This window comes from Pongo pygmaeus, chromosome Y, assembly GCF_028885625.2.
Source record: "Pongo pygmaeus isolate AG05252 chromosome Y, NHGRI_mPonPyg2-v2.0_pri, whole genome shotgun sequence".
NCBI classification, from domain to species: Eukaryota; Metazoa; Chordata; class Mammalia; order Primates; family Hominidae; genus Pongo; species Pongo pygmaeus.
The window spans coordinates 29,442,161-29,468,294 of NC_072397.2; the positions used below are offsets into that span (position 1 = coordinate 29,442,161).

General features: G+C 40.7%; 1 pseudogene; it reads left to right on the top strand.

Annotated features, from left to right (window-relative positions):
- Nucleotides 1-933: 933 nt before the first annotated feature.
- Nucleotides 934-6,915, top strand: LOC129025720 (adenylate kinase isoenzyme 6-like; annotated as a pseudogene).
- The last annotated feature ends 19,219 nt before the right edge of the window (nt 6,916-26,134 follow it).

A 26,134-nucleotide genomic window follows, 5' to 3' on the forward strand; every position in this document is an offset into this window, starting at 1 on the left:
AGCATCCTCAGCAGCCCTGCCTATGCTGTCACCGGTGCTGATGATCTCCAAGATAAGATTAGGGGAAATTTTTCAAGGCAACTCTTTCCCCCTAATTTCTCAATCTTAATAACAGCACTGATAACTTTTAAGCCCTAGTAAGCTGAACCTGTGAGACAAATGAGCTCCTGCCTTAGAAGGGCCAAGGTTGGGCAGTGTGTGCCCAGGTGAGAGCCCATTGGTTGCTACTGAAAGGGGAGAGCTGGATGGATCTGGCCGCTTAGCCTAGTGAAAAGTAGGGCCTTCTCCTTCCAGGGAATCAAAGTCTCCAAGGCCAGAAAGAGATGCTTGGGTGGTCTTCCAAGAAGCAGAAAGCTAGAAGGCCTTGCAAGGAACCCCAGACAGCCTTTGGGGTGACCGAGAGGGCTGGACTTATTCCTGCTTTCCTTGGTTACATTCTGCCAGCAAGAAAACCTGCCTGCAGATGGTAGGTGGGACTGAGGCTGCCAGTCAGTCACTAGGGTCTGTAGGCACTTTGACTGTGGTTCTTTTTTGAAGCAGCCACTCAGGCCAGTTCTTGCAGAGCAGTTCCCTCATTGTCTGCAGCTCCTTCTTTCAGTCCTGGGACCATAGAGGGACCAGGGTGGGAGGCAAAGGCTCAGCCTGTGCCCCACAATGTGCTCTTAGAAGTCTCCTTTTTCTTTCTTTCTTCTTTTTTTTTTTTTTTCCAAATGGAGGAGAAGTCTCTTTTGTTACCTCCCTATGGACAACCTCAAATTTCCAAATGAAAAGACCCAGCATGGAGCCTCCAGGAAAGTGCACAGAATTCTGTCTAGTACTCAGGAGGCAGGGGTTTCCCACTGAGGGCAGGATCAGTCTGCATGACCCTGTTCAGGAATGTTCTCCTCATAGTACAGCCTCAAGGTGTAGGCATTCTCTGTGTGCACACGGTCCATGGCAGCCTCTGCCTGGGGAGCCATCCAGCTGCACACGTGCAATGGAGCAGTGATCTGGGTGAGTGTGTGGTTCTGGACCTCATGACAATCAGGGGAGAGGGAGACACAGAGCCCACTGGGCCCAGAACACTGCCATAGGCTACTTTTCTGAGACTTCCATCTGCTCTAGAATGTTCTTGCCCTGATAATCTGCCCTGAGGTCAGATAGAAGCAAATTGCCACCACTCCTGTGGATGCCCCCTGTCATACTGACAGCTCCCTAGAGGGAACTCAAGCAGTGGGGGCAGATTGTTTGGGTGGAAACTCTGGAGTTTTGGCTGGCTGGTTCATCCAGTAAGCCCCTGGAACATGACACAGGTCAGGGGGAGATGAAACAGTGACATTACATTTTATTTTATTTTATATTTTATTCTATTTTATTTCATCCTATTCTATTCTATTCTATTCTATTCTATTCTATTCTATTCTATTCTATTCTATTCTATTCTATTCTATTCTATTCTATTATTTTTTGCGAAGAAATCTCACTCTGTCACCCAAATTGGAGTGAATCAACATGATTTCAGCTCACTGCAACCTTCACCCACTGGATTCAAGGAATTCTTCTGCCTCAGCCTCTGAGCAGCTGGGACTACAGGCATGCAACACCACACCCAGCTAATTTTTGCATTCTTAGTAGAGGTGGAGTTTCATTGTATTGGCCAGGCTGATATTAAGCTCCTGACCTTGTGATCTGCCCACATTGGCCTTCCAAAGTTTTGGGATTACAGGCATGAGACACCATGCCTGGCAGCCTTACCTTTTCTTTCTTGGCATGACAAAGTGTTTTGTGAAGTTCAGGCTGTGGTACTTGAGCAGCTTCAGTGGCGAATGGCTTAGGAAGCAAGGGCTAGTGGGCTTGGGGTTGAGCAATAGGCTGTAGGCCTACAAAGAGGAAGTGGGCACTGAGCAAGTGCCCTGGATGTCTGTCCACAGACCCAGAAAAAATGACATCCCAGGAGTTTGTAGGGAGCTGGCAGAGACTTACTGGATCCAGTAAAAGCCCCATGCGGATGCAGTGATGGGGCACTTCTTGTCCTAATCTGTAATTACAAAGAGGTACATGAAATCCCTTTGCATCTTGCAGTTTCCAGGAAGTGGTTTCCAGATGCTCATGCTAATTACTTTTAGGCACTGAAAACGCTTCAAGAATGGTCAAGCAGAAATAAGGTCTTCATTTCACTTAGGACCCTCTTCTTTGCTCCCTTTGGGAGTTCCACCTTCCAATCTTGGCTCTGGAGACACCATGGTCCCTCCTGGGTCCCTGGCAAGATGTACGCAGGTGGCACACTGTCAGTGAGGCTCATCTGCAAGCCATTCTTTCACTTCCTACTGTTTGAGGGACTCAAGGCTGGTAGTCAGCACAGGGCCACCCAAGACCAGATCTCTCCACCTAAATTTGACCCTGGTTTGAGTGCCTCTAGGCCAGACCCCTCCAGGTGGGAAAACCTGGTCCTCAGCCTCTGGCCTCCATGCTCCCCATCCCTCTTTTCAATCCTGGCCCCAATGTCTCCCCCACCTCTCAGGTCATTGGAGAAGATACTCGGGAAAAACAAGCAGCTTTAGTCAGCCCTGCTAAAGTTGGCAGATGGGCCCAGGCTCTTAAGCTGCTCTTGGGAGCGGCTCAAGTGGAAGCAGGCCTTGAATAGTGTGTGTAGTTCTTTCAAGGAGAGGGAAGTAGGATGTTACCAGTGCCCTGTACCCTAAAACATCGCATCTAGCACAGAAAATAGTTTGCAAGATGCTCTCGTGGGTGATTTCAATTTTCAACTTTAGGCTTCCATTTTCAAATTCCATAATGAACACATTAGGTGGGGTTCTAATTTCAACACACACACACACTCACACAGACACACACTCCTGTCTGCTAGTGGGCAGAGATCCTTTCTTACAAAGAATCTTCTGACAAATGCCTCTGAATCACATGTGGGTCTTGAAGAGCTGACAAGGCTAACTGCTTTTTATTCACTAGTGTCTTGGGTAGATGGAGCATTTAGAGCTGCCTTTTTGGGCAGCCCTAATGCAGGGGTGTGCTGAGGACTCCCCAGGGCCTCCAAATTCAGGACTATCTTCCAGTTTGTGTTTCACTGAATTTTAATGGTGGCTGTTTTGGGAAAGAGGAAAGGTTCTGTGATCAACTATGGGCACCATTGAGCTACAAATCTTTTCCACACTTCCTCTTAGCAAGCAGGTAGACCCTGGGAACATGAGTGGCTTTTCCCCAGGGAACATGAGTACTTGAGAAATTTTGCTTTACAACCAGGTGAATCTCACCACAGCAGTTGGTGCTGTACTGGGCAGATTTCCCCACTCAAATACTGTGGATCTTTTTAAGTTTTTTGTATTTCTTTTTTCCGCAAGACATCATTTATCTTTATAGAATTTGATTGGGCTTATATGAAGGCTGGCTTGATACTGCCTGATTTTTTTAGAATCACAACTCCGCTCTTTAACTTGTGGGCTATGAAGTTATAAGGTGTTGGTGTGACAGGCTGAGAAGCAGGCGTGTGCTCCAATCCTACATTCATATGCTTATCTGTGACACAAGACATCCAAGGATTGGGGAAGTCCTGCCTGGCCCTTCTTTTGAGGTCCCTCCTCTAGGCAGTCTACCCAACTTCCAATCCAGCCTTCCTTCATACACAGCCCTGAGACCTCCTCCATCTCCTCACTGTTTTGCAGCCCTGGGAAGTGGTTTGGCGTGTTTCTGTCCAGGTGCAGTGAGAAGCAAGTGCAGTGACACATTTTTTCATGGACCATCAGCACTGGCTAAATCTCCTGCATCATCTCCCTAAGGGACACCTGCAGGAAGATGGTCCCAACAACTCTGATGAGAAACCACATGGCTGGAAGCAAAGACTTACCATTTCCCCAGCCCAAAGCCCGGAGAATCTTTCCCAAAATTCTCAGGTTTCCACTTTTTGAATATTTAATTCTTTTTAGAATCCCAGGCCCCCTCTATAGATGCCATGCCTACCTACACCTGTCTGTGTGTGCAGAATAGAGCCTGTCCACACTGACTATTCCTCCAGACCAAGAAAAATCCCTATGCAGAGTAGGGGGAGATGGAAAAACTAAGGGAGACAAAATGGCAGGTTTACCTCATCCCTCGCCCAGTGCTAAGGTCCCCAGGGCAAACAGCTTTTGCCTTCAAATTCAAGTTAACAGCATACAAAATATATTCATTTTTACTTTCCCCACTCTCTTACTAATGTTACAAATTATGTCACTATATATTGTGTGTATTTTCACAGAGATTTAAGAATTTAATACACCATTTTTATTACAATAGCAAATTTTGTATCAGTGTATATACTTATATTTAATAGAGAGCTTTATATTTTCATATGGTTTTATGATGCTGTCCAGCATCATTTAATGTTTCAACATAATTGACTATCATATGCATTTTTTCTAGGGTTATTTTAGTAGTAAGCAACATTAGATTTTTTATTTTAAACTTAAAAATGTTTTATTTTTTCTAATTTTTGAAGTACAGTGTTTTCCAGATCAATTATTCTTGGTTACTATTATTTTTGTTTCATCACAGAAACGTGTAAGGTTCTCAGAATCTCCTCTTTTCCTTCCAAATAACATTTATGTCATTTTCTTCCTATATTCTTTTTATAAGACTCTTCTCTGAATATATTGGTCTACTTGATGTTGTCCAGTAAGTCTCATATTTCACACTCATTTTTTTCCATTTTTTTCAAAAACTAGTTTCCAGGCCTAAATATTTGTGAATAATATATGTTTAATTTTCTGAATCTTTTTTTGATCCATTTTTTGCTGTTGTGTCTCTGTAGTGAATTTGTAAATGCCAGTTATTGGATCCTTCAATGCCACAATTTCTGTTGGGTTTTTAGAAAAAGGTTTCATATCTTTGTTGATATCACATTTTGGTCATTTATTATTTTTAAATGTTATTCAATTGTTTATTTTTGTTTTATTTTTGTTCACTGAGAACTTTTAATTGTTTTCAATTCTTTATCACATATGCAAAAATCTTCATTACTTAAGAGTCAATTTCTGGATATTTATTTTGTTTCTTCCAGTGAAGTGTATTTCCCAAATTCTTCGTATGACTTGTAATTTTTTCATAAGATCTGGAAAATTATACAATGTCCACCAAATCTAGCATTTAAAGCCTGCCATGGCTGGGCACAGTAGCTCAGGCCTGTTATCCCAGCACTTTGGGGGACCAAGACATGAAGATACTCGAGGCCAGGATTTTGAGACCAGGCTGGCTAACATAGCAAAACCCATCTCTACTGAAAATACAAAAAAAATTAGCTGAGTATTGTGGTGTGCAACTCTCATCCCAGCCATTAAGGAGACTGAGACAAGAGAATCGCTTGAACCCATGTGACGGAAGTTGCAGTGAGCTGAGATTGCTCCACTGCACTCCAGCCTGGGCTACACAGCAAAATTCTTTCTCAAAAATAAATAAATAAATAAATAAATAAACTGCCTTAGTAAAGGGGGATATTAACAGCAGTCATCCAGGCTATAGATTCTGGGGGCTTCACAGATGCATTCTCAGGTATTTCTTCTCTGAATCTGTGTGTATTTCTCAGTTAAATATAATTTGTTTCATTGTTTTTAGATTGATTACCTATTTTCTTCCCCAGTTGACTCTCTGTGGTATTGCAGCTTCTCTAGTGCTGCAATTTCCTTTCTTCTCATCAGACACAACTGTTATCTGTATGACTCCATCATGTCCTTCAGCACTCCATGTCTATTCATTAGGCAATCTCTTGAAAGGAAAAACATTTCAACACATACACTACAGCTTTAATTCTTTCCTGAGGAAGACGCTGGGAGTTGGGCATATTCTGGTGAGCCCAATTACTATTGTGGGGAAAAAAAAAAAAAAACTCTGGTGGATAGTCTGTAGCAAAGAAAAAATTCCTGCATTGTGAAAAGAGAGGAGGCAACAGCCATATACAAAGCAAGGTAAAAATAAATGAGCAGGTAACCCATAGGAGAGGTCCAAAGGTCACAGAGAAACAAGAGTTTAAATATGGTTTGGTCATCTCTGTTCTAATGGAAATTGTTTTAGAAAAGCCTAATTTTATTTTTCTTGCTGTCACAGAGAAACATGTTCCTGTCCCATGCTTACTATGCTCTTCAATATTCTACGGCTTCCTTTCTCCCTCCCAGAATCTTCCAGTGCATTCACACTGAAAACAAAAGTCCTCCCAGAATCTGTAAGAATCTACATGATCTGACTAGATTTCATTAGTTTTGGGAACTGGGGAAATATGCACACATTTCTGGAGACCTCTATGTTATGCAATTTTTAAATAAATATGTGGTTTCTCAAGTCAAAAATGTGTGAAGGGAGTTGTGGAGGTATTGAGAGGCATCAGGATTTGTTTTAGAAATTCCAAGAACAGTAGTGCAAAGGACATGTGAACAAGGCACTCGGTGCCATCACAGCAAGCCATCATTGCTTCTCAGCATCCTGCTCACCAGTACCCCAGGGGTTGGAAGAACCTTACTAGGCACAGAACTTGCATCAATATCAGGACTGAAATACATTAATGTGGGTGATTTATCTTGAGAAGAGCAATTGTATGATGGCTATGATGAAGAGTATGATTGTCCCATTTTAGATGAAGACAGAGTAGTTGATGAGTTAGATAACCAAATGAGAGAAGGTGGAGTTATTGTTGATTACCACGGTTTTGATTTCTTCCTTAAATGCTGGTTTCATGTAGTTTTTGTGCTGAGGACAGATACCAATATATTGTATGAAATACTTGAAACAAGGGGTTATAATAAGAAGACTCTAACAGACAATATTCAGTGTGAGATTATTCAGGTTCTTTATGAAGAAGCCACAACATCCCACAAGGAAGAAATCATGCATCAGTTGCCCTGCAATATACCAGAAGATCCAGAAAATAATGTAGATCAGATTGGCTGGGTGCAGTAGCTAACGCCTGTAATCCTGGCACTTTGGGAGGCCAAGGTGTGTGGATCACGAGGTCAAGAGATCAAGACTATCCTGGCTAACACGGTGTAACTCCATCTCTAGTGAAAATACAAAAAAAAAAAAAAAAATTAGCCGGGGCATGGTGGTGGGTGCCTGTAGACCTGGCTTCTCAGGAGGCTGAAGCAGGAGAATGGCGTGAACCTGGGATGTGTAGCTTGCGGTGAGCTGAGATCGCACAATTGCAATCCAGCCTGGGCAACTGAGTGAGACTCCATCTCAAAAGAAATAAAAATAAATAAATAAATAAATAAATAAATAATTAAGAAAATAATCTAGATCAGATCTAGAAATGTATTAACAGTGGATCAAATATCATAACTCTTGACTTATAAGGCCAGCTACTTTATAATGATTCTTGTTGATATTACTCTGCCGACATCATACAAATTGTTCAAGTATCAGTAACACTTTATTCAAATCATGTGCAGGAGTAGCAGTTGGATAGTATAGAGGTTTATGCCTGTGTTTCTTTTCCTCCATGAGAAACCCAAACACCTGAAATATAATGAATATAGTATTATTAAGGATTGAGACAAAAACTGTACTTTTACAACAAATCGCTAAGGAATAAATAAATCTGACAAAATGGGTGGATATGTTTTAAGTTTATTACAGAAAAAATGCAGATGATCTCTTAAAATAAAACTAAAGACTAAAGAGAAAGCATCAGAGTATTCCTTTTTTCTTTCTATAAATCAGAAAATTAGGGATGTGTCGTACTCTGTACAAAATTTAAAAGGTACAAAAGAGCATATTGAAAAGTTAGGTCTCCCTTCCAGACCACAATATCCACAGGCACTCCAGGATCCTTCGCTTTAGGAAATAATGTTACTGGTTCCCCGTATGTCTTTTGAGAGGTTTTATGCCTGGATAGTGTATATATATATGTGTGTATAATTTTTTTAAGAATATAGTAGTACATTGCACACACTATTCTGTATCTCTCTTTTTTTACTTAATATATTTGGAGATTATATCATATCAGTACAGAACTCCCTGTTTTCTTTTTTTTTTTAGCTGAGATATACATATCATACAATAAAATTTACAATTTTGATGTGTATATTCAGAACTGGATATGGTGGTTTATGCCTGTAATCCCAGTAGCTGGGGAGGCTGAGGTGGAGAATTGCTTGGGGCAGGAATTCAAGAACAGCCTAGGCAACATAGTGAGACCTTAGACTCTACAAACAAACATAAATGAAATATATAATCCATTGGTTTTTAGCTTACTAATAAGGTTATGACTGTCACCACTGTGGGGAGGCAGTGATGATAAAGGAAAATCCTATATGCTTTAGCAGTCACACTCTATTCTTTCCTCCTCATCCCTTTGCAATTACTAGTCTGCTTTCTGTCTCTATGGATTTGCATATTCTGGATATTTCATATAAATGGGATTATACGATAAAAAAAGAAATTCCAGGAACACCAGAGAGAGACGACACATGTTTTCTGCTTTATAATTTCACATCCTATGAAGGTTTAAAACATAATTCTACCAAAAAATTGATGGAAAACCTTTATGTACAAAAGTATCTTGTTAAATAGAAGAAAATTATTTTATGGAGAATTCTTTTTTCTTATCAGGACCTAATCTTAAAAATTTAAACTGTACATGCCAATAATATCTACTGTAATGTAAGATGGTTTATTGTATGTATTCATTTTATGGATTCCTTACAAAAACTTTTCCCATTGGGGAAATTAGAACATTGCTCTACATACATTGAATTTCCAATTATTACCTTATTTCTCACTTATTATTTTGTGATTCTGTCTTCTTTAACATGAAGATTATTATCACTGTGTTTTCACTTTCTGAATTGTCATATGTCTGTAATTTGTCTGTAATCTTAGTTTCAGCTCTACAATAGCATGCTTAAGGCCTGGCATGGTGGCTCACGCCTATAATCCCAGCATTTTGGGAGGCAGAGGTGGGCAAATCATGAGGCCAAGAGTTTGAGACCAGCCTGGCCAACATAGTGAAACCCCAACTCTACTAAAAATACAAAAATCAGCCAGGTGTGGTGGCATGCACCTGTATTCGTAGTTACTTGGGAGGTTGAGGAAAGAGAATCACTTGAAACTGGTAAGTGGAGTTTGCAATGAGCCAAGATCCTTCCATTGCACACCAGCCTGGGCAGCAGTGAGACTCTGCCTCAAAATATAAATACATAAATAAAACAATAAAACATTCTCAAATATATATTGTATATAATTATGTAACTTATTAAAATATTTGTCTTGTATGTTTCATCGACTTTAGGCACAATGTTATTACTAGCATTTTCTTCCAGTTTCCTCAACTTTCAGCTGAATAAGAGCACAACTTATTCCCAATTTTATTTTATATATCATTTCTTTGTAAAGTATTTAAAATATATATAATTATTATATTTAGAAATGTAAGACTATTCTTCTAAAGGCTAGATTACAGCCTTATCATTTTGTAAGAAAAGCAGCAATGGGCTGGGCATGGTGGCTTATACCTGTAATCCCAGCACTTTGGGAGGCCCAGCCAGGCGGATCACCTGAGGTTAGAAGTTTGAGACAAGCAGCCTGACCAACATGGAGAAACCCCATCTCTACTAAAAATACAAAATTAGCTGAGTGTGGTGGCATATGTCTGTAATTCCAGCTGCTCAGGAGGCTGAGGCAGGACAGTAGCTTGAACCTGGGAGGTGGAGGTTGTGGTGAGCCGAGATCATTGCCCTCCAGCCTGGGAAACTAGAGTAAAACTCTATCTCAAAAAAAAAAAAAAAAAAAACGGGAAAACAAAGCAGCAACATATCAATGTATCAGTAGCATAATTTTGAAGTTTCTTTAGTATTACTTAAATGCTTATTTTCTAAAACTTTCTCATCAAAGCTCTTTATGAATAATTATAATGTGTTTTCTTTGAAATTTTGTTGCCCTAACTGTATGAAACAATTCAAAATTAATGCTTTTCATGGATGCACAGTCAGAGTTGAAAATTGTAGTTATCTAGAATTTTTTCTCTGTTTATTGAGGATTTTATGGGTAAAAGTTGGTCTTCATTATGTTTTGTATTTTATAATTCTGTATTTTTCAGAGTAGGCTGCCTCACATCAGTTGTGTTTCTAGTTTCTACCTATTTATTATGGTTTTGAATTGCAGTATTCAAATCAGAATTTTGGGGGTTAATGTTAATTTTAACTTTGTTTGCAATTTTGTATCTGTTTCATTTTTTTAGGGCAGGCCAGATTATATCAGTTTACTGTTTTTAGTTTTAATTTACATGCTATAATTTTGTATGACAATTGTCAACTCAGTACATCTTAATACAGTGTGAGGCAAAAGTCAATTATGAATCAGCTCTACTTCCTTTGTCAATATAATCATCTAATTGTTTGCTAGTATAAACATTACCGCTATTTTGTTTATGATTTGTATATTTTTCTTCTTGGCTGGTGGCCAACAATTGATTCTGTCTAGGTGATATTCATGGAAATTGTCTTAATTTCAACATCTTTATCTTATAATATCTTAGTGTAAAAGAAACTGTTTTGTGGTTTGAAGGTAAATTTTTAGAAAATTTGTAACTCTATCTCTGTTAGCTGTCATATTTATTTTTAAGACAGAGTCTTGCTCTGTCACCCAAAGTGCATTGGCACAATCTCAGCTCACTGCAACCTCCACCTCCCCAGTTAAAGCAATTCTCTTGCTTCAGCCTCCTGAATAGCTGGGATTAAAGGCATGCACCATGCCTGGCTAAATTTTGTATTTTTAGTAGAAATGGGGCCAGCTTGATCTTGAATTTTTAATCTCAAGTGATGTGAACACCTTGACCTCCCAGAGTGTTGGGATTACAGGTCTGAGCCACCTGCCCTCAGGTGTCATTGTTAATTTTAATTGTAGTAAAAATACATCACATAAAATTGAGAATCTTAAATATTTTTCTTATACAATTTAGCCATGTTAAGTGTATTTACATTGTTATGCAACATATCTGTAAAACTTTTTTCTGTTGCAAAACTAAAACTCAATATAAATTAATAATACCCATTTTTTTTTTTTTTTTACCACCTGGCTCCTGATGAAAACCATTCCATTTTCTGTTCCTAAGAGTTTCAATACTTTAGATATTACATGTAAGTGGAATCATAGAGTATCTGTTTTATTGTGGGTAAATTTACTTAGCATCATGTGCTCAAGGTTTATCTTTATTGTGGATGTTACAAGATTTTCTGCTTTTAAATGCTGAGTAGTTTTCCATTACTTTTATATCACAAATTGTATTTATTCATTTATTTGGTGAGGAAAGTTTTTTTTGCTTTCAAATATTTGCTTTTGTGAATAATGTTTCAATATGTATAGATGTTCCAGTAACTATATGCTCATATGTGCAAGGTTTTCATCTGTGCCACATTTTGTTTTATTGGAAATCTTTTCTACTTTTATGCCAGAACAAAACTATTTTTATTACTGTAGCTTTGTAATGTGCTTTGAAATAAGAAAAGGTGACATCAATAACATTATTTTTTTTAAAACATTTTTTGGGCTCTTTTTTATCCCTTGAGATTCCATATAATTTGTTGGTTACTTTTTCTATTTCTTAAAAAAAAAAAAAACTTAATTTAAAAGGGATTGCATTGAATCTTCAGTTCACTAGGAAGTATGAACATTTTCACAAGATGAAGCCTTACAAACTTTGAACACAATCATGCTCAAAAGTGAGTTGTTTAATTTCCATTTGTGCTGATATTTTTGTTTTCTTCTGTTGTTGATTTCTAGTTTTATTCCATTTTGATCAGAAATAATAGTCTTTAAGATTTCTATTCTTAAAAAATTGTGAAGTCTTGTTTTGTGGCCTCATAGGTGGTGTATCTAGGAGAATGTTTATGAACTATTGAGAAAATTGTGTTCTGTTGTTGTTTATTCTGTATATTCTCATTAGGTCTAATTTTTTTCTGGTGTTTTCATAATTTCTGTTTCCTTATTCATATTTAGGCTAGCTTTACTATTTATTATTAAAAATTTGAATTAAAGTATTGTACTATTATTATTTTTCTGTCTATTGTAATAATTATTTCAATGTTTGCTTTGTGCATTTTGAAACACTGGTGTGAAAAATTTATGTATATATATATACACACACATATATAATAAAATTTCATAAGTTCTAAGTGAATGAGCCCTCTTATTATTATTTAATCACCTTCCTTGTCTCCTGTGACAGTTTAGACTAAAAGTTTATTTTTATTCTTGAGAAACAGTCTCACTGTGTTGCCTAGGCTGGAGTGCAGTGGCATAATCTCAGCTCACTGCAAGCTCCATCTGCTGGATTCACGCCATTCTCCTGCTTTTCCTCTCGAGTAGCTGGGACTACAGGCACCCACCACCACTCCTAGCTATCTTTTTGTATTTTTAGTAGAGATGAGGTTTCACCGTGTTAGCCAGAATAGTTTCCATCTCCTGATCTCATCATTTGCCAACCTTGGCCTTTCATAGTGTTGGGATTACAGGCGTGAGCCACCATGCCCAGCTGACTTAAAGTTTGTTTCATGAACTATGACTAAAATGTGTTTTGCCTAACATGGATCTGACCAGCACTGCTCTCATTTGATTTCCATTTACATCAAAAGTCGATTTTGATCTTACTACTTTCAGCCTAGTTTTGACATTAAAGCTAAAGTGAGTCAATTACGGACAGGATAAAGTTGTTGCTGTTGTTGTTGTTGTTTATTAATCCCTCTCTTCAATTTACATGTTTTGATTGAAAATTTAAGTTCATAATATAAAGTTACATTTTTGAAATTGAAGAACATATTGTCATTGTTTTCTCCGATTTTTATAGCTATGTGGTCCACTTTACCCACTCCTTTTAATCTTCCCTTTTGTGTTGATTTTTGTAGTGGCATTCTTTAATGTATTTGTGTGCTGTATGTATCTCTGCAAATATTTTTCTTGCGGTTACCATGGGGATTTCATAAAACTTTTTTTTTTTTTTTTTTTGGAGATGTGGTCTGACACCGTTGCTCAGGTTGGAGTGCAATGGTGCCATGTCAGCTCACAGCAACTTCTGCTTCCTGAGTTCAAATGACTCTCCTGCCTCAGCCTCCCCAGGGCCTGAGATTACAGGGCACCACCACCATGCTTGGATAATTTTTTGTATTTTTAGTAGAGACGGGGGGTTTCACCATGTTGACCAGGCTGGTGTCAATCTCCTGACTTCATCATTTGCCCATCTCGCCCTCCTAAAGTGCTGTGATTACAGGCATGAGCCACCATGCCCGGCCAGTAACACTAATTTTAATTGCAAACAAATATTCTTTCTCTTTCCATCCACCTCAAATTAATATTATTGATGTCACTAATATCTTTTTAAATTATATATCATTAACAAATATTTTTACTTATTTTTAGGCTTTTTAAAATTATATTTCATAATTACATATGTTTTCTGAACCATCATTTGAATTCATCAGAATCTTATTTTTGTGCCTGCATATTTCTTTTCCAGAGAGTTATGTACTTTCATCTAATTTTGTGATGCTATTTATCATCACTTCATTTTTGTCATGAGAAAATCTCTCTTTAGCATTTCTTGTAGTGCAGTCCTAGTGGTGATATGCTATTGCAGTATGTTGTCATCATGAAAAGACTTTACTTTTTCTTAATTTTGATAAATAGTATATCTGGATATAGTATTATTGCTTAAAATTATTTGTTCTTTCAGCACATTGACAATATTACCCATGTCCCTTCTGGCTGGCAAGATTCCTGCAGCTAGATTCACTGATTATCTCATAGAAGCACCCGTATAAAAGACACATAGCTTTTCTTTTTTGACTTTCAAGATTATCTACTAGTCTGTGACTTTCAAAACTTTGCTTATAATTTTTCTCATTAGGAATCTTTTTGTGTTTATCCTAGTTAAAATTTGTTGAACTTTTTAATTTTTATGTTTTATACTTAGGCTTGATAATTTCTCAGGCATTTTTTCTTTTTATATTCTTCAACTCCATAATTTGCTCTTTAATATTTTTATGTTATTGTTTATGTTCTTATTTTCCTGATTTTATTTCATTGTCTGTGCTCACATTTTGCTCACTGAGCACCATTTAGATAATTATTTTAAAATTTTGTATGTAATTTATACCTCTCTATTTCTTCAGGGTAGATTTCTGGGTATTTATTTTTTTAATATTATTTTGTTATATTACCCTAATACTTTGTATATGTTGTAATTTTTGGCTGATTATATTATATTACATTATATATGTCCATTAAACTTGGCCATTTAAAATAATCACTGGTCACAGTTTTTACATAGAGGCTTTGTTCTGAGAGAATCTGACACAATTGGTTGGCCTAGAAATTCTGAAGTTCTCTCAAACTTTTTCCCAAGATTCATTTTCTTTTATTACAGTTGATCTCAGCCAAACCAATCTGTCACTCAAAGTACACCACCATGTCTTTGAGCATTCTGAAGCCAGGAGTTGGGAGTCCATTCCTACATGCACCATGCTGTATTGAGAAGGAGAAAGAACTGTCGTGTGTAAATGCACGAAACATTCCTTTCTTTTGGCGGGGGGGATGTGGTTTCACTCTCGTTGCCCAGGCTGGAGTTCAATGGCATGATCTCGGCTCACTGCAACCTCTGCCTCCCAGGTTCAAGTGATTCTCCTGCCTCAGCCTCCCGAGTAGCTTGGATTACAGGCATACGCCTCCATGCCCAACTAATTTCACATTTGTAGTAGAAAATGGGTATCTGCATGTTGTTCAGACTGCACTTGAACTCCTGACCTCAAGTGCTCTGCCTGACTTGGCCCCACACAATGCTGAGATGACACGCATGAGCCACCGCACCTGGTCACAAACATTCCTTCTTGTGAATGTGAAGGACATGCATGTCCCTGACAAAAAAATTTTAGACTTTTTAAAAAATTTGATATGGGTTTGGGGGTAATCTAAACACTACTAGCTACAAGAAATCCTCTGTAACTTTGTCAATTGTGATGCAACAGCATCCATCAGCATTAATAGCCTGTATGAAGTGCATTTTTACACTGAGTTCTCCAAAAAGTCCTCAGTGTAGAGATGAGAAAACACAGGCTACGCAATTTCAAATGGCTGCTGTATCAGCACATGGGTCAGACCTAAGAACCTTCCAGAGAGGGCTGCATGAAATTTCCTGTAAATTACCTGAAACACAGAAGCTTCTGACATTGAGTGCAAGAAACTGGAGAAGCCATATTTCCTCTCCATTTTGGAGACAGTGAACAGGGCAAGACAACTTAGAAAGAATTAAATCAATAATTTTTTCTTCCTTTTTTTTTTTTTTTTTGAGACAGAGTCTCACACTGTCACCCAGGTTGGAGTGCAGTGGCAGGATCTCAGCTCACTGCAAGCTCAGCCTCCTGGGTTCATGCCATTTTTCTGAATCAGCTTCCTGAGTAGCTGGGACTACTGGAGCCTGCCACCACTCCCGGGTAATTTTTTTGCATTTTTATTAGAGACGAGGCTTCACTGTGTTAACAAGGATGATCTCGATCTCCTGACCTTGTGACTTGCTCACATCGGCCTCCCAAAGTGCTGGGATTACAGGCATGAGCCACCATGCCTGGCTCTCCTTTCGTTAATATTAAAAGAAAATCTTAAGAAAGAGACACAACATTTTCAGACCTGGTAAGAAGATAACTGCTGGGAGACTGCAGGATTGATGACAGAATCAGAAATCTGAGGCGATAAATTGAGGAACAGAAAATCCATATCTATATTTAAAATAACAACTAATAAGTAACTTAAACATATCAGTTGGAAAAATGGAAATAAAAGAAACAATGTGTTTTTTATTGGCACCACAGATATGAGATTGTCAGAAAATTAAAAGAATGTTAATATCCAGGAGAAGCTGTGTTCAGAGAAGCAGCTTTACTCAGGGACTGTTGATGACAATGTACTTGCCACAGACTTTGTGGAAATTCATCTGGCTGAAGCTTTAAAAATTTTACACATGTCTATCCTTTTACCCAGTAATCAGTTCCCTGGCAATCTACCATTAATACATATCATGTTCTTAAATGTGTCCATTCTCCCAAATTTATATGTTGATATTCTAATATTTATATGTTGACATTCTAAGGCTAATGTAGTTAGCCTCAAATTGTGAGTGAGTGTGTGTTTGGACATATAATTTTTAAAGAGGTGACTATGATTAAGTAAGTTCAGTAAAGTAGACCATAATCTAACATGACTGGAGTCCTTTTAAAAAGAGTAAAGACAGAGAGATTCAAGAGAAGACCCTTTGAAAACATAAACAGAAGGTGGTCAATTAATCTCAAGTAGAAAGAGGCATTAGAGAAACCACTTCAGCCAATAGCTTGTTGTCCAATTTCTAGCCTCCAGAATTATGAGAAACTCAGTTTCCATTGAGAAACTAATTTTCCAGTACACGGTACTGGATTATGGAAGCCCAAGCAAACTGCTACAGCCAATCATGACACACAGATAAGTTTTCTTCATTACAGCTAAAATGAAAACAGAATGTTATCATGGCAGGCTCTACCAACATTGAAAGGCTAAGCCACTCTGGGAAATGACCTTCTTTTATAGAACAATACAAAGACATGTGAAAGCACAGCTTCTACACTGAAGGCCTACAGGGATGAGCTATCTGAGGTGACACATTGCAGGCAAATGCAGGGAAAAAAGTAACCCCTTTTTCATGTAACCTCTTCCCTATTTTTGTGTAAAAACCTCCCTAGGAATAGTGGTGGCTTTTAAGTCTCAGAGAAAGTCTGGCAGTAGAGTGAAACTGCCTGCTACAGATGATAACTGGGGTAAATAATTAAAACAATACAAACTGTAGCAACATGAATAAATATAGCCTAATGTAAAGTAAAAACAACACAAAGGTCTCCTCTGGTATTTCTATAAGTATGTGAAAAGGGAATTTACACCTAACAAAGTTGCCATTGGGACTAATGAAGGCCAGATACTTTTGGTGGCAGAACTTTGGGTCACTCTGAGAAAAAAGCTCTAAGACAGAGCCGAGAGAGAGTCCATATTTGGGTCTGGGTTTTGGACCCATCCTGGCCTTGTCAAGCCCCTGTCTGTAGACACTCCAATGTGCTTGTACTCACCATAGCTCTCTGTGAGACATTCTTGTTGGTAAGGTGAAACTGCCCCTTGTCCAAGGAGAAGGGGACTTGAACTCATCAAACAGCTGCTCATTGATTTTGACACAGCTCAGTAAAGAGAATGCTCAGCAGCCAAGCCAAGCCAAAAACAAAAAACAAAAAAATGTTAATGGTCTCCCTTGTTTTTCCACAAGGTGACATCCCCATTGTAAATTTTGCTCCCAGCTGGGTGTGGTGGGTCACGCCTGTAGATCCAGCAGTTTGGGAGTCTGAGCCTGGTGGATCATGAGGTCAGTGGACTGAGACCATCCTGGCTAACACGGTGAAACCATGTCTCTATTAAAAATACAAAAAAAAAAAAATAGCTGAATGTGGTGGCAGAAGCCTGTAGTCCCAGCTACTTGGGAGGCTGAGGCAGGAAAATGGCATGAACCCAGGAAGCAGAGCTTGCAGTGAGTGGATATTGAGCCACTGCACTCCAGCCTGGTGACAAAGCGAGATTCTGTCTCAAAAAAAATTCTGTTCCCCAGATTAGGCACATAGGAACATCTTCATAGTCCCTCAGCCCATGACGAAACCAGAGTACAGCTTAAGGCCTTGGGATTCACATCTGAGTAGCCACACTGGGTCCCCAACACTCAAATTTTTATTCAACCAGCCATGACCTGGGTGTGGACATGACAGACTCACCAGAGTTCCAACACCTGACAACCTGCACCTGTCAGGAAAAGCCCCCCCCCTTCCTATTCCCCATGCAACACATGGTTATGTGGGGGCAGATGGGGTTTCCCAGATTAGATGACAAGAGAGGCCTGGCATGGACATATCTGCTCTGGGATACACTGCATTACCTGTGGGTACCTCTTGCCAAGTGGACACAGATATCAAGGATGTGGGCTCAGCCAATACCTGTATTATTTTAAAAGGCTCTCACTTTGGACCCTTCTAAGGCAACAGCTTACGAATGTCACCATGAAATAAGAACATAGTGTTCTCTTAAGCATATCCCATGAAATGAGCTATGTACAGGGCTGTCTCTAGAATGTGGGTGTCTAGTTTTCAAAGTTTCACAAGAGGAGTGTGTTAGTTCTTCAAGGTTCCATCATCCCCTGAGCCCTTTTCTTCTATAAATGTGTGCAAAGTCTCTGCACAGCTGCTGATTGCTCACCTTCCTATCCCATGTCAACTCTTCATCTGTATGCAATTATGCAAACACACAGCCCCTTACCCCCTGAAAATATCTAAATACAGCCAGGTCCCCAGGTTTGAGAGAAGAGAGCTGGATTAGAAAATTCATTTTCTTCTCATTTCTGTGACCATAGAAAAATCACTCTGTTTCAGCTCTCCCCAGCCCTGACATATATGCACATTGGGGATTATGCTAGCATCTACTTCCAAGCAATTTCTTTGAGAATACATGAGACAGAGTGGATAAAATTCAGTTAGGTGCAGTGGCTCATGCCTGTAATCCCAGCACATTAGGAGGCCAAGACAGGTGGATGGACTTAAGGCCAAGAGTTTGAGACCAGCCTTGGCCAACATGGCAAAAACTCAGGAGGCTGGGGTTGGTGAGTCGCTTGAACCAGGGAGGCAGAGGTTGCAGTAAGTTGAAATTATGCCACGGCTCTCCAGCCTAGGTGATAGAGTGGGACCTTGTCTCAAAATAACAATAATAATAGAAATGATAAAAAGATTAGCTAGGTGTGGTGGTTCATTCCAGTACTCCCAGCTACTCAGGAGTCTGAGAAAAGGAGAAGTTCACTTGAGGCCTGAAAGTTTGAGGCTGCAGTCAGTCATGACCCACTCTAACCTGGGCAATCCTGTGAGAAAGACAGAAAAGAAAGAAGGAAAGAAGGAAAGGAAGAAAGGAAGAAATGAAGGAAGAAAGAAAGGAAGAATTAAAGAAAGAAAGAAAGAAAGAGAGAAAGAAACAAATGCGGGCAGATCATGAGGTCAGGAGATCAGGATCATCCTGACCAACAAGGTGAAACTCTGTCTCTACTAAAAATATAAAATTAGCCGGGAATGTTGGCGTGTGCCTCTAAATTCAGCTACTCTGGGGGCTGAGGTTGGAAAATCACTTGAACCAGGGATACGAAGATTGCAGTGAACTGATATCACACCACAGCACTCCAGCCTGGTGACAGAGCTAAAAAAAATAAAATAAAAATAAAAATGAAAATAAAAAATAATAAAAAGAAAACTGCAATTCAAGCTTGGCTACCATTCCATGTGCATCTCATAGTGGATCTACGCATTTGTCAACTCTGGGATCTATAATTTCCATCTTTTTTTTTTTTGAGATGTAGTCTCCCACTGTCACCCAGGCTTGAATGCATTAGTGTAAGCTCCTCTGCCTCCCAGGTTCAAGCGATTTTCCTGCTTCAACCACCCGAGCAGGTGGGACTACAGGAGTGTATCACCAATCCTAGCTAATTTTGTATTTTTGGCAGAGATGGGGTTTCACCATATTGGTCAGGCAAGTCTCGAACTCCTGATCATATGATCCCCCTGCCTCAGCCTCCAAAAGTGCTGGGATTACAGGCCTCAGCCACCCTGCACCCTGTATGTCCTCATTTTTGTTTTTTTGTTTGTTTGTTTTTCTGTTTTTTGTTTTTTTTTTGAGACAGGATATCACTCTGTCATCCAGGACAGAGTGCTGTGGCTCGAATTAGGCTCGCTGCTACTTCCACCTACCAGGCTCAAGTGATTCTTGTGCCTCAGCTTTCCTGAGTGTCTGGGATCACAGGTGTGTGCCACCATGCCTGGCTGATATTTGCATTTTTAGTAGAGATGAATGGGATTTAGCCATGTTGGCCGGGCTGGTCCACCCATCTTTTTTTTTTTTTTTTTTTTGAGATGGATTCTTACTCTGTCACCTGGAGCAAAAGTGTAGTGTCCTGATCTTGGCACACTGCAACCTCCACCTCCTGGGTTCATGTGATTCTCCTGCCTGGGCCTCCCCAGTAGCAGGGATTACAGTCTCCCAACACTGCACCCTGCTGATATTGTATTTTTAGTAAAGACATGGTTTCACCAGCTTGGCCAGGCTGATCTTGAACTCCTGGCCTCCTGATCCACCCACTTCAGCCTCTCAAAGTTCTGGGAATACAGACGTGAGCCACCCCCACCCCCAGCCACACTCATCTTTAAGATGACAACACTCTACCATAGTTTAAGAAAACAGGATGAATTTACCAAATTCTACACACATTCCTTCCTTGTTGGGTTTGTGTAATTTTGGTCACCAGACAAGGAGATACACCTTCCCCCACATTTTTCTTTTTTTTCTTTTTTTCTTTATTTTAATCCTCCCGCCTTGGCCTCCCTAAGTGCTGGGATAACTGGGGTGAGCCACCATGCCTATCTGTCCTAAAGAGATATCCATTGAAAGTAAGAAATAGAGAGGTCCTTTCAGTGATTTGATTGATTGATTGATTCAGAGACAGCGTCTCACTCTGTCATCCTGGCTGGAGTGCAGTGGTACCATCATAGCTCATGCACTGCAGCCTGGACACACGTTAGCTCAAGCAATCCCTCCCCCTCAGCCTGCAGAGTAGAGTAACTGGGAACACAGGCACACGCCACTGTGCCCAGATTATTTTTAAATTTTTTCTACAGAGTCTCATCACATCATTGCAATCCTCCTGTACCAGCGTTTCAGAGTGCTGGAATGATGGGTGTGAGCCAATTTGCCTGGCCTCCCGGTAATCACAACCATGACGAGTGTACTGAATTTTCTTTTCCTTTTCTTTTCTTTCTTTCTTTCTTTCTTTCTTTCTTTCTTTCTTTCTTTCTTTCTTTCTTTCTTTCTTTCTTTCTTTCTTTCTTTTTTCTCTCTCTCTCTTTCTTTCTTTCTTTCTTTCTTTCTTTCTTTCTTTCTTTCTTTCGACAGAGTCTTGCTCTGCGCGAGGCAAGGAGCATCACTTTAGAAGCCACAGTACCGTGTTCCAAAGTCCCATTCACGTGCACAAAGCTTTATTCCCTTCCTGAATTCCTAGCTGGCGACTTCCACTGCTTCATGCTTCTCTCCATTCAGAAGCTTTTTCAGGAGCCACCCCACCCAAAAACTGCGGGGTGGGATGGGGCTAGAAAGTCAGTCTCCCACATTTTCTAGCTTGGCCACAACATCCCCTGCCCCCCACCACTTGCTCACCCTTTGAGATCACCCGGCTCCACCATCTTGGAGGCTGACCTCTTACTTTATTTTATGTCTTTCTTCCTTTCTTGGGCTTCAGTAAGGGATGCAGGGGTGAGAGTGTGTGTGGGGAGGGATGTGTGTGCTGAGGATGTAGGGGAGTGTCCTCAGGATTGGTTTACTCTCATGTCTCTTTTATCACCATCACTGTATATGAAACCAACAATAAACTAAATACTGCATGTTCTCATCTGTAAGTGGGAATTACATAATGAGAACACGTGGGCAGAAAGAGGGCGACAACAGACATGGGGCCTTACTTGAGGTAGGAGGAGTGGTAGGAGAGATAGGTTCAAATTAAAACACGAAAACTGTCTGGTATTGCACTGAGTACCCAGGTGATGAAATAATCTGCACTCTGAACCCCCCAGTCAGAAGCTACTTATATAACAATCTTGCACATGTATGCTTGAACAAGAAATAAATGTCGAGAAATAGAGAGAAACAAAACCAAACACCACCTCCTTGACTTGAGGCAGGGGATATCCGGCCTTATAGGGGACATTCAGTGGCAATGAAAGAAAGCCACAGTTAGCCCCATGGAACATATTCTGCCACTTAAGGAATCAGAAACTGCAAATAACCATAGGTTCTAAAAGAGAAAAGGGAAGGAAGAGGGGCGGGTATTTCAGTCTTTTTCTTTTCTTTTTTTTTTTTTTTTTGAGACTGAGTCTCTTGCTGTGCTGTGCAGTCTGGGGTGCAGTGGCACTATCTCGGCTTACTGAAACCTCTGCCTCCTGGGTTCCAGTTATTCTCATGCTTCAGCCTTCAGTAGCTGGGATTACAGATGCACACAGACACAACAGGCTAATTTGTGTATTTTTAGTAGAGACGGGGTTTTGACATGGTGGCCAGGCTTTTCTCGAACTCCTGACTTCAAATCTCCTGGCCCTCCCAAAATGCTGGCATGACAGGCATGAGCCACTGAGATTTCAGCCTTTAAAAGCACATGTTTTGCCACCTTTCACTGTGGCCCTTATGTTGCGAATGGTGTGTCATTTCTGCTATAGATTGACTCCCTTAGTTCCCTCTCCTCGTTAGTTACTCAGTTAAGTAAGTTAGTTATGTTTTGTTTTGTTTTCTTTTCTTTTCTATCTTCTTGGCTTTTAGACGGTGTGGTTACCACAGCTGTTGTTGGTGACTAGCAGACTGTGTGTCACCCCAAGTTAGAATCCCACTGGGAAGGGAGAAACGGATCGGGGTATCTAGAGATTTTTGCCTTGGGAGACTGTCATTTTTCACTGCTCACAAAAAAGGTCACGTGGGGGCAGGGAGAGTGCTTTGCCTTCCTCCCCCTGAAGGTTCATCTGAAACCTCAACTGGTCAGAGGCAGATGAATAAAAGAATAGGCAGACATGTTTCTGGGACCTGTCTTCACGGGAGTCTACAGAACGAAGGCCCCAAGAGGATGGGTAAATTGTCCATGTCTATGCTTGAGTTCCACAGGGTGTGTTTTGTTTGACTGTAGGTTCTGAGTATCCCCATTCTGGGGAGGGCCCCGCAACTTCTACCAAAGGCAGGAGTGCCATGCTTAGAGAGCATGAGACAAATCTAGACAGACAGGCCGTGCTGGGCTTCCTCACTCGGTGTATGATTTCGGGAGGTCGAGGCCAGGACTGCACTTGGATGGAAGGGGCATTTTCAGACTTTTCCCCCTGTCTCTTGTGGAGTCTGCTTCTGGTATTTCCCTGACAAACTCCTCAGTTTAAAAATAAACGGTTAAACAAAATCTTACTTAGTGAAGGCAATGAGGAAGAAAGCTCATTATTGTTGCATAAAATTCTGTGCACTTGGTGGGGCACGGTGGCTAATGCCTGCAATCCCAGCACTTTGGGAGGCCGAAGTGGGCGGATCACCTGAGGTCGGGAGTTCGAAACCGGCCAGACACATATGGAGAAATCTTGCGTGTACTAAAAATACAAAATTAACCGCGGGTGGTGGCGTTATGCCTATAATCCTGGGTACTCAGGAGTCTGAGGCAGGAAAATTGGTTGAACCTGGGAAGCAGAGGTTGCAGTGAGCAGAGGTTGTGCCACTGAACTCTAACCTGGGCAACAAGAGTGAAACTCTTGTGTGATTTCTAGTAAATGGCACTGTATCGCTGCCAGGCTAATATGGCGGTGATGTTCTCGTGGAGAGACATTGCGGGGAGTGATGTGTAGTGTGCGGACTCCAATCTTATTGGTCGGATGTGGATGCTCCGGGATTCACCGAACTAGATTTTTGACTCATTCACGACAGAGTGGCCTTTGGGGAACACGATTGAGAAATGGGTACTTCAGGAGTGAAAACTGGCCCCAGGACAGGAGGGAATGTGGTATAAGCTGTCCTCTCTGGGAAATCCATGCTGTGTCTGGGAGCATGGATTTCATGGACTTTGTTCCACTGTGACAGGTATAGACACTTTGAGGTCCTGGGTCTGGAGTGTAACCTGAAAAGCTATTGACCGGACTTCTGCCTTAGATAGGTCCCACCTCCAGCCCTAGCCTCCATCCGCACACCCGTGCTGTGGTCCACTTTTCTCTCTGGGGGAATGGAAGTTCCAGAAGTTTCCATGGGCAGAAACGTAAGCTGTGTCCTCGGTGGGGATGTTGTCGCCTAGTCATGGGCATTGCCTGAGAGTACTCCCTGGGACCAGAAACGACCCGATGTGAGATGGATCTGGAAGAGGCCAGTGACTGGAGTGTACCTCTTCCGCCCCTCCTCCCCAACCTCCACCCTGACCCAGAAGGATGCATCATTCCTTTCTTTTCCATGCTGTCTCACACTTGCAAGCATCGGTTGTCTTCGGGCATCACCTAGCGGCCTCTGTTATTGAAAGTCGAGGTGGCACGGAGAGAGGTCTGGCCGACTTCACAGAGCCTGGGGCTACTGGCTTCCCTCCCTCCCTTCTGAAGGCTCCTCACTCTCTCCCTCATTCCTAGGGAACTTCCGCCTTGGCAGAGCCCCTGTGGTTCTTTTATCAGCGCATTATTTTTTCTTCATGTGTTGGTTTCTTTAATGTTAATAGGCTCTTCCACTTTGGCTTTATGTGGGGTGACTTTAATTTTTAAGTCACACCCCTGACCCCCAAGCCATTTTACCTTAATTTAGCATTAGGTGGGTTTCCCCCAACCCCCACAACTCCCACACCGTGCTTGGAAACGTTCTAGAGTCATCCGGGTGTGCCTCCGTCTTCTCTCCCCTTCCCCCACCCCTCGCCGGTGATCTCATTCTCACGAGGCTGACATTTACATTGGTGGTCAGGCTTCACTCATTGGCCACAGTTTTTGAAGATGGGGGCAGAACAGTCCCACTTCCCTAGAGGCAGTTTGGATCGATGACATAAAGCTTGACCCGCATGGACAAGTGGACCGGCAGGCGGGAAAGACTGCAGTTATGAGTTTTTTCCCCCTTTGCTCCTCAGGCCTCTCTCCCTAGGAAAGCTACATCAGGGCTGGGTCTCAATCACATTTTATCAGGATGTTTTATTTTTTATTTTCTCCTCTCTCAGGCCAGCATATTTTCAAAATGGGAAGGGCCTCACCGCTCTTCCCTGGGCCTATTAGTATTTGCCCAAAATAGAAACGCTTTCTACAAAGCCTTTTGCTGGTTTTAGATTTCCAGAGACAATACTTTGGCCCGTGTTTGTTTGCTTGTTTTGTTTTGTTTGCGTTTTTTGCTTTTCATATTTATTTACAGCTGAAGTAGAATTCACCAATTTTTAGGAAGATGTATATTTTCCCCAGGACATTTTAACTGCTGTTTTCTTCCATTGTTAACTAGCACTTTTGCAAATCTCTCAACGTATAGTGAGAACGAGTTGATGTAAACTATAATTCATTACATCTTACTTTCTAAAAATCTGTAAGTGAGTGTTGCTGCTGCCGCTGTTGCTTTTGATGTTCTTGTTTTCAAAGCATACTCCGGCCACCGTTTATAGCATCAGAGCATTATAAAATACATGTAATTATTTCTTGAGTACCCCCTTCCTCTTCTTCTCTCTCTCTCCCTCTCTCTCTCCCTCTCTGTCACTCTCACTCTGTCTCTTTCCTTGTCTGTCTCTCTCTCCATCTCTCTCTCTGCATCTCTCTCTTCCTGTCTCTGTTTCTCTCAGTCTTTCTGTCCCCTGTCATTCTTTCTTCATCCATGTTTCTCTCTCTCTCTCTTTCTCTGTGTCTCTCTTTGTCATTCTCTTTCTCTGTCTGTCCATCTGTCTCCCTCTTTCTCTACATCTCTCTCTTTTTCTGTTTCTTTTTTGTGTCTCTATCTCTCTCTGCCTCTCTCTCTCTCTTTGTATCTTTCTTTCTCTGTCCTATTCTTCCCTTCCTGTCTTTTTTCTAGTATAGGCTCAGGTTGATCTAATCTAATCTTTTACCAAGGCTGAATTCTTAACTTTAGAAATCCCAGATTTGATTTCGATACAGAAAACTGTACAGAACTGGAGAGTTCATTTCTGGGCTTGGATATCTCATAGATTATCTCATAGATATTACATACTAGTAAAAATCCAACCCTAAAATCTGGGTTTGCTTTTCGCTTGCCTCGGCTGTGACCCAGACATACTGTCACAATAAATCGTATTTCTTTTCACATAGGAAGCTAGTAGGGTTTTCTCAATCTGTATCCCCCATATCCTAAACAGCTCATGACCAAGCTCTGTCCATTGTGTCTAAAATATATATCTCCAAACACTTCTCTCAATTTCCAGAACTCCCATGGCCCCTTGTGGAACCACTGACTCTTTGGAAAACCACCCAGAAGTTGCTTTATTCTCAGATAGGTGGTCTAAGCCTGCTGAGAACTTTCCTTCCCAGGATTCTGTGTGAACAAAAGTGCCTCTGCTGGGAGCTGTGATCCTGGAGACCATGCT